The following is a 10,353-nucleotide window of genomic DNA, read 5'->3' on the forward strand; positions in this document are numbered from 1 at the left end:
TTCAGATCCGGATCACATCACACCAGCAGCATCCCCCGGGGCAGCGTGAACTCCGGAAGGGAGAGTCTCAGCCTCTGGCCGGGTCTTGGAGGTACAATCCACCCCAAAGAGCGTCGGCCAGGGGGGCGGGCTCCGCACTTGTGCCCACCACTACAATTACGCAGCCAGGGCTGCCCGGGTGAGCAAGAAGATCACTGCCTGGGCCTGGGCCTGGGGGTGGGGGAGCCATCAGGACCACCGTTTGATTGGATTCATGGCCCTGGGGTGTCTGTGCACGGGCTTGTAATTCAAGTGTATTTAGCTACCAAAGAGCTCTGCAAATGCCGAATGCAGGGAAGCCCCAGCCCGAGCACCCCCTGAACGGGGGGGGGGGGGACGTTTCCGGTTCGTGCAGAAATACTCCAATCCCCCAGCGGGCCGGGTGCATTGAGGGCTCTGTGCTCCCCTCCCACGCTCAGCCGTGAACCAGCGGTCCTTCCCCCACCCCTACACTGGGCTCAGCCTTATTCATCTCTGTGGGGCACCCAGAGTCCCAGCTGCGCTCAAGCAGACAGAATCCAAGCGTCCGTCCAGACACTGAATCCCCTTCAGGGCATCCCGGCCAGGACCGCGGATCTGCCCTCACACGTAGGTGAACGCAGGGGACGCCTCTCTGATGAGACCTTGGGAGCCCCCCCTAAACCGTCTGGACCAGGCAGTTTTCCCCCCACAATTTGACCACGACAGAGTGAATGTTTCAGCAAGGCACCACGGTCTCACAGAATCGGGTTCTTAAATACACGTCCTCCTGGGAGGGGTCACCCCTGACGCTGTCATAAGGGTTTGAGACTTTTAACAAAAGCGGGTGTCATCAAAGCAGTGTCTCCTGCCGGGGGACCAGAAACCAGAACGTGTGATGGACCATCCCCGTGAGGGATACGTGTGTCCTGTGTGGAGAACGCCATCGTGAATTCAAAAGCTGATGAGGGTCCCAGATACATGGGAAGGAGAGGGGTGTGTGGCGCCACCTCCAGGGACTGCCCAGCTGTGCCCAGAATCTGACCAATGAGGAGAACCCCCATCCCCCCACATCCCGAAAGATGGGTTAGAAACTCATGAAACTGGTCCACAATGGCCCCGCCACGTCAGATCGCTAATCCCCTCACCCACTAGGATGGGTAATCCAAAACATGGAAGCCAGCAAGTTGACCAGGATCTGGAGAGATGGGGACTCTTGTACAACCCCTGGTGTGAATGTAAAGGGTGGCGCCGATGTGGAAACAGTTTGGCACCTCGACTCGATATTGAAACCCGGCAATTCTGCTCCCGGATATAGACCCAAAAGAAAGGAAAATTAGGGTTCAAACAAGAATACATGCCCGAATGCTCACGGCAGCACTAGTCGCAATCGCCAAAAGGTGGAAGCAGCCCAGGTGCCCACCAGGGGATGATGGATACACAGCATGGGTCCCTCCACACGGTGGAATATCACACAGCCACGAAAAGGAGTGAAGCTGTGACACAGGCTACAGCGTGGATGGACCCTGAACACAGGATGCTCAGGGAGAGAAGCCAGACACAGAAGGACACACAGTGTGTGACTCCATTAACAGGAAACGTCCAGAACAGGCAAATCCCCAGAGACAGAAAGTGGGTTCATTGCGGCCAAGGTGGGGGGGGAGTGGTGGTGGAGGGAATTGCAGATGATAGTTAAATGGGCACATGGTTTCCATCTGGGGGGATGAAAATATTCTGGAACTCAAGGATGGGGATGGTGGGACCACACTGTGAATGTTCTCAGTATCACTAATGGTAAATGCTATGTGATGTGTATTTTACCATAATTATTTAAAACTAAATTTAAAAATAAATAAAACCCTAACCCCCAGGCTCAATGTCGCTAAGGCTAGGTAAGCAGGAGGGCAGGGTCATCATAACCAGTGCATTTCTATGTGTTGTTTTAAACACAATTTTAGCATCAAACACTGCGCATCCCATTTAATGATAATGCTCGAGGATTTCTAGCAGTTTCCATGAAGTTTCCATTTAGAAAATCGTGGTCAATTCTTGGCCCTACACCTGTCCTTCTCTGCAGGTCAACCCAAAAGGAATCCAGGCACATGGCACCTCCTGGTGGCGGGAGAGCGTAACTGCAGGCGCATTTCCATGTTCAGGTCGATAGCTCACCCAAGACTCTCCTACAATGAGGTCTCGAACCCTTGCAACAGGGGTGCAATAGGAAGGGGATTTTTAAAAGCAGGGCACTTTTGGGGCACCCTGAAAGCAAAGCTTAAAAACAGGATTGCTGGGTGCACCCAGCAACAGACATACCTCGTTTTATTGTGCTTCACAGATATTGCTTTTTTTTTTTTTTACAGACTGAAGGTTTGTAGCAACCCTGCATCCAGCAAGTCTATCGGCGCCATTTTTCAACAGCATTTGCTTACTTCGTGTCTCTGTGTCACGTTCTCGTAACTCTCGCAGTATTTCAAACTTTTTCATCACGATTATATTTGTTATGGTATCTGTTTATCAGTGATCTTTGATTTTACACCTATGACGTGCTGAAGGCTCAAAGAATGGTGAGCATTTTTTAGCAATGAAGTATTTTTAAGTTAAGGCACGTACATATCTTGTTTATAGAGACAATGCTATTGCACACTTAATAGCATGCAGTCTAGTGTAAACATAACTTTTATATGCAGTGGGAAAACAAAAACTTCATGTGATACTGTGATATGCTGCTGTGGTCTGGAACCGAACCTGCAATAATCGCAGAGGTGTAACCGTATGTGAAGCATCCAGGCAGACCTTGATTATCGAAGAGCTAAGGTTTGCTTCTACCGCAAGTGAAATAAAATAATGATATCAAGTCAGACTGACTTTCCTCCACGCCAACTAATAACATGCCCTCATTATGCATACAGGCTGTGGATCTAGGCTCTTAATCCTGGCCTATACTTTGGGGAAAAGAATGAGATAAACTTACTCTTTTTTTTTTTTTTTCAAACCAAATACCAGGAAAGAATGAAGATGTCAGGAATTTCAATGAGAATGAGCTGCCTCACTCTCTGTTTTCATTCATACGACGATAATGAAGATGATGATGAGTATGCTTCCAGCGCAAGAACAGAGTTCTCATCTCATGAAAACAGGTGTTCTCAGGATTTTCTGTTTTGCTTTCTTTTTATAACACCCCCCCCTCACTTTTCTTCTTTCACTGTCCGTCAACAAAGCACAGAAAACAGCAACACCTTCGTTAACAAAGTCTGTGCAATGAGATGGGACATTTCTGAAAATCCACCTTTCAGGTCCCCTATTGCAAAGAAGTAATTGCGACTCATTTTGACAAAGTGCATAGTTCCTTTTCAATCCTGCCTATGACGTGGCGTGCGTGAAGGAAAAGTTCATACATCTGAACTTCTCACGGAGGTGTGTCTTAGGTCAAAGGCACTTGAACCCTTTTGGAAGCGCCGACTCAGGTAATGAGTCCTACGATGGCATAACTCACGTGGGTAAAGCGTGTTCAAGTTGACAAAGCACTGGTGTGAGCTTTGCCTCGTTGGAATTATTCAACGGGGATCATCATGCAATCCTTGTACAGGTGAGAAACCAAAGCTCGGAGAGGTCCAAGGCTTCCCGCACCCCACCCCGACCCAAGGTCCCACAGCTTGTTCAACCCAGATGCTGTTCAGGAAAATCACACAGCTTTACAGTTTTTTATTTTTATTTTTATTTTATATTGGAGTACAGTTGATTAACAATGTTCTGTTAGTTTCAGGTGTACGGCAAAGTGAATCAGTTATACATACACATGTATTCACTCTTTTTCAGATTCTTTTTCCTTATAGGTTATTAGAGCATTGGGTGCAGTTCCTTGTGCTGTACAGTAGGTCCTTATTAGTTATCTATTTTATATATAGTAGTGTGTATGTTAATCTCAATCTCCCAATTTATCTCTCCCCCTTTCCCCTTTGGTAAGCATAATTTGTTTTTGAAATCTGTGAGTCTGTTCCCATTTCGTATACAGATTCATCTGTATCATGTTTTTAGACTCTACATAAAAGTGACATCATATGATATCTGCCTCTCTCTGTCTGGCTTACTTCACTTAGTATGATCGTCTCCAGGTCCATCCACGTTGCTGCAAATAGACGGCCCTGCAGTTGAAAGAATTATTGGTGCTGACACACTTCCTGTGTTCACTGAGCCCTTAAGGCAGCAGCGCCTCCTGAAATCAGCCCGGCTACGAGTCATCCGAGGGCCACGCCGCCACAGGGAGCGTGGCCCCGCCGTCCACTCGGAACTCCCCATCGACGCCAGCCCGGGGACCACCGCTGGTCAACATTCACAGAGAAAACTCTCTGCTCGAAGGCTCATTCTGCCTCTGGCGGGAGGCTGACTTCAGGGTGCCGACGCAGTGACCTTTCTGACTGTTTAGTGTTTTACTTAATGGTTGGACTCGCCAGAGGTGGCGTTTTGAATGCCGGGCCTCAGGACGGGATGCTTACGTGTCCCTTACACTCAACGCATCAGCACTTTGCGATACACAAACGCCCCCACCTGGAAGAACTCCAGAGCCCAGTTCAAGTTCCCGGCGCCTCTTTCTTTCCTCCTGACAGAGCCGGAAATGGTGTCTCTGGGTGGTCACAGAGAACACTCTATCCGGGGACAGTTCCATCACTTGTGTCTGTAGGGACTCACTGGTTAAGGGAGAGCTTCGGTATAAATGTACATCAATATAGATGCCTACGGGGTCTTCCCCTGAACCTGCTGAGACCCGTGTGAGGTTCTGACTCTGTCATATTTGATGGATAGGATGGAAGGTCCCTCAGGGAAGGGGCACCCTAGTCTCCAGCATTTGTTCCATCATGGCTGCACGTATAGGACGGCTCACTGCCAGCAGGGTCAGGGCGTCAGGAGCCCAGGATTTCTCGGTCTCACAGAACAGCAGTGGAGGACCGTGGCTCATGCTGTGTGGGCAAATGTCTGAAATCTGCCCAGTGTGGGCACCTCTGGTCCCCCCGCTTTCCATGGTGGCTATACAGGTCCATGTCAACAAACCACCTTGCATGAGCATCCTAGGGTGGGTGTAGCAAAGCTCTACAAACTGGGTGGCTTAGAACAACAGGACATTTATTGTCTCTCAGTCCTGCAGCACTCAAGTCTGTAACGTGTCCTCAGGGTCTGGGGGAAGGTCCTTTCTTCTCTTCCAGCTTCTGGTGGCCCCAGGCAATCCTTGGATTTCCTTAACTTGTAGATACATCCCTCCCCTCTCTACCTCCCTTGTGACATGGCCACCTTCCCCCTGTCTGTGTCCAGATTTCCCCCTTTTATATGGACAAGGGTCCTAACTTGATTAGGGGCCAACCCCACTCTAGCAGGACCTCCTCTTAACAAACGGCATCTGCAATGACTCTATTTCCAAATTTGGAGACACTGGGGGCTAGGACTTCAACGTATCTTTTTGGGGGGACAATTCAACCCAGAACACACTGCAAACCATGCATCATCTTGTAGTGGGGGTCTGCCATGGTCACTCCCTCTCTCACATCAGGAGATGCCGGCTTGAAGGATGTCATTTTGAGCGTTCTCTCCAGAATGGAGTATATTCTGCAGAATTAGGCTTAGAAGAGCTTCTGAAAGAGGGGAATGCAGTAAAGACTTGACTTTGCCCCCCCAAAACGTTTACTTTCTCCCCCACCTCTTGGAAGGTCACCTCTGAGCCCTTGGGATGCCCTGCTTGACGAGAGTGTCATTGTTTACATGGGGACCTTGGGTCACTGCAGAGAGTCTAATCTACAATGGGATGTACGGTGAGGGCCCTGGGTGATGTGGTCTCAGCTTAACCTCTGGAGGGGCTGGAGGATAAGGTCAGCTATGCGGCTGGACAACCATTTCTACACAACCAACCCCCAATAAAGAGGCTGGACCCCAAGGCTTCGGTAAGCTTCCCTGGTTGACACTACTCCATGAATGTCGGCACAATTAATCGCTCCAAGGCCACCAAAGCAGAGAAGTGGTTAGTTAGCAACGTGGAATCGTTTTGTGGCTTTGGGAGACAGGACTAATTAGCATCCTTGTAGGGCTAATGTCAGCAGGGAGATGGTATAGCACTGGGGATCAAAGCCAAGCTCCGGACCCCATGACGTAAGCTCCACCTGGAAGCAACAAGTGTTCCTCCACGTTGATGAGCCCACGTGTAGATGGGGACACGTCCTATTCACTTCTGGGCTTCAAGGTCATTTATCAAGGTTGTACACTGATTGTAAGATGGGGGGACACGGTATTATATCATTTAGAAAATATTGTCCTCATTCTGTGAAGGCAAAATAAATTGTTTCATCAAAGAGAGACAGACGAACAAAACAATGAAAGAACCCTAGCGAATCCAGCAGCCGCAGCATCTGTGTAAATACGACCTTCGTCAGGCATCTACCAGGTCGTCTGCTTTACGATCTTCTATGTTCTGGCTGAAGCCCTCCGCGGCACACTTTGGAACTGTTTCCGTAACTCACGCAGGCGCCGCTGGGGGTTAGAAACTGCCTCGTAAACTACGGCGCCCTTCATTATGCTAAGCGATGCCCCGACTTCGTAGTTTGGAAGCACTTCTGTTGATGCTCAAGGATCTCAAGCTGACACCCACCTGCAGAAAGGCTGATCAAAATGTCCTTGGGACAAAAACCTTGACGGGAGCTTTTATAACCAGTGTTAAGGGAAAGGTATTAATGTACGGCGATGGATTAATAACTTCACTGACTTTCCGGCACAGCAAACGTTTTCCACTAAGATGGCTTTTTAAATGGTTCCCCAAGTAATTAAAGACCTGGCATCAATGGTGTCATTAACAACAATTGTTTCTGAGTGAACCAGGAATCATTATGGAAAGCGGATGTGCAGGTGTATTGCGAACCCTATTCACTGAGTGGCGACCTCTTTTTTCTTTAAAACTTTTATTGACATAGGGTTGGGATAGTTGATTGACAGTGTTGTGTTAGTTTCAGGTGCAGAGCAAAGTGGTTCACTTACATGTATACATACATATTCTTTTTCACATTCTTTTGCATTATAGGTTATTACAAGATATTGAATATAGTTCCCTGTGTTATACAGTAGGTCCTTGCCGTTTATCTATTTCATACATAGTAGTCTGTAGCTGTTAATCCCTAACTCCTAATTCATCCCTCTCCCCTCCTTTTCCCTTTGGTAACCACACCTGTGTTCTCTGCCTGTGAGTCTGTTTCTGTTCTGTAGGTAAAGTTCATTTGTATCATATTTTAGATTCTATGTATAAATGATATCATTTGATATTTGTCTTTTTCTGTCTGATTTACTTCACTTAGTATGATAACCTCTAGGTCCACCCATGTTGCTGCCAATGGCATCATTTCCTTCTTCTTTATGGCTGAGTAGTATTCCATCATATATCCATGCCACATCTTCTTTATCCGTTCATCTGCTGATGGGCACTTAGGTTGCTTCCATGTCCTGGCTATTGTAACTAGTGCTGCTATGAACATAGGGGTGCATGTATCTTTTTGAATTATAGTTTTGTTCAGATACATGCCCAGGAGTGGGATTACTGGATCATAGGGTAGTTCTATCTTTAGTTTTTTAAGGAACCTCTATACTGTTCTCCATAGTGGCTGCACCAACTTACACTCCCACCGACACTGTGGGAGGTTCAAGGTCAACCTCTCTTGACAAGGCCTCTTCTGTCCAAAAGCTTTCACAGCACGTGGAGCTAGCAACGACATCCAGATGTGATCTGCTACAGCTCTCGGCCTTGGCACCTCTGAACACACTCATTAAAGGAAGCTGCTTTAGTGCAGTATTCAGAAAGATCCAACTACTACTGAAACCCCCATATGTAGCTGAACTAAGGCAAACATTCCTGTGCTATTTTGCGTTTTCTCCTGGGCTGTCCTCTGTGGACAGAACATTCTCTACACAAGGTGCGTCAAGTCCTCTTGTTCCTTTAAAACAAGCCTTGAAGACTCACCCAAGTCTCTCCACTGAACCCTACAAGCAGCCACAAATGTCCCTCCTTAACATCATGGCTTCAACAGTTCACCTTTGACTGGCACTTGTATTAGTCTCCTAGGCTGGCTGTAACCAATTATCATAAGTGAGGGGGCTCAGAATAAGACATTCAGCTTCTACCGGTTCTGGAGGCCAGAAGTCTGAAGTCGAGGGGTTGTCAGGGTTCCTTCCTCCTGGAGACTCCAGGCGAGACTGTTCCAGCCTCTCTCCCAGCTCGTGGTGTCTGCTGGAGATCCTTGGTCCTCCCTGGCTTGTAGAAGCACCATCTCCATCCTCACATGGCTTCTCCTGTGTGTCCCTCTGTGTCTCTTCTCCTCTTCCAAGGACGCCCATCACTGGATTAAAACCCACCCTACTCCATTATGGCTTCATCTTTTGTTTCTTTAGTACACGTCACCTCATGAGTTTATTCTGGTATTTCCAATTCAAACATAGTACTGTGTGACTTTACCGAACTGTTTCTAGATGACATCTTTCTGCTTTTCTACCCCGAGAATCTTGATTCCCATAAGCCCACAATAGGGCCTAACTGGAATATCCCATAATTTCTCATTTGCTGTACGCAATACTACACACATAATATAGATATAATAGTGTCATGACCTCATCTTAACTTGGCAAATGACAGCTGCAATGATCCTATTTCCAAACAAGGTCCCATTCACAGCTCACCAAGGGTTAGGACTTGAACATAACATTTTGGGAAACACGTCCTAGATTGGGGTCCCTCAAAAACAGAAATGGGAACTCACTCGGACGCCAGTAAGTTTTGGGGGATGTGATTGCAGGAAGCAGAAATGAGGGAGCAGGGAGAGCCATACAGGGGAACAAGCTCCAATGGCAGGTGTGCTAGGGGTGCTGGCGACTCTTACGAGCAATGGGTGTTCCATCTTGCTGGGGACCCACTGGGGGACCACAGCCCTTCTGAAGGATGGAGAGGCTGTGGACCTTTCTCCACCAACTCCTGTTCTCCCACTGAACTGATGGAATTAACTCCCCCGCGCTGACCTACCCCCTGTGCTTCCAAGAGAAGCCCATTGGAATGCATCTACCTTCACCCAGGACGCCCAGACACTAAAAACCATGAGGATTGGGGACCCAGCACCAGAGGTAGAGCAGGGGCCATGTATCAAGTCAACGCCCCAGGCTCAAGAAAGGTTGAGATTTTACATCCAAGACCCAGAATCCCACCACCTGGATGGGTGGGGGCATAGCTGCCCAGGAAGGCGTAACTAGGAAGGCGTAAGAATCTGGTGTCAGGCATCCACTGGACTTACAGCCCAAGCCTGCCCTGTGCTGGCTGTGTGGCCTTCCAGTACCTTTGTTTTCTTATTCATGGAACAGGCATAAACATTCCTTGGAGGAACAGTGATTTCAAACTAGCTCCCGTTCCTCAAAGCTTGAAGAGCTCCAGCCCTGGCCCTTCTGGGGACACAGAAGGTCATGCCACTGATGTCTCCTTCCATGCTCTCTAATCTGACTCAAACTCACACTTACCCTACTAGGTTGGGGGTCCTCCAGACCACCCTCAGCCTCGACGATTCCCTAGAGGGACGCGTTGGACCCAAAGGTTGTTAACCTCGTGGTTATGGTTTGTCACGGTAACAGGAAGCACAGCAAAGTCAACAAAGAGAAAGTGTGCACGGGGTGAGGTCCGGGGGGACCCAGACGCAAGCGCTGAGGGTCTTCTCCCCATGCAGTCCGGCAGAACATGCTTAATTCCCCCAGCAGCGATGTGACAACACACATGGGAGGTTACGGCAACCACAGGAAGCTCCCCTGAGCCTGGGTGCCTCGTGTGCAGTTATTTTGGGGCGGGGGTGGTCTTTCATTAGGCAAAGAGTTATTTTGGGGGGGTGGGGTCTGTCACTCAGCAAACAGTACATATGTGACTGACCTCAATTACAGACACTCAAGACCCCCAGAAGGGGACTTCCCTGGTGGCACAGGGGTTAAGAATCCACCTGCCAGTGCAGGGGACATGGGTTCGAACCCTAGTCCAGGAAGATCCCACATGCCACGAGGCAACTAAGCCTGTGCGCCACAACGACTGAGCCTGCGCTCTAGAGCCCGTGAGCCACCACAACTACTGAGCTCATGTGCCTAGAGCCTGTGAGCCACAACTACTGAGCCCACGTGCCACAACTACTGAGCCCACAAGCCACAACTACTGAAGCCCATGCGCCTCAAGCCCGTGCTCCGCAACATGAGAAGCCACCGCAATGAGAAGCCCACGCTTGCCTCTACTAGAGAAAGCCCGCGCACAGCGATGAAGACCCAACGCAGCCAAAAATAAAGAAAATTAATTCAAAAAAATGAGCTATCATTTTA

The sequence above is a fragment of the Stenella coeruleoalba genome (genome assembly GCF_951394435.1).
Source record: "Stenella coeruleoalba genome assembly, chromosome: X".
NCBI classification, from domain to species: domain Eukaryota; kingdom Metazoa; phylum Chordata; class Mammalia; order Artiodactyla; family Delphinidae; genus Stenella; species Stenella coeruleoalba.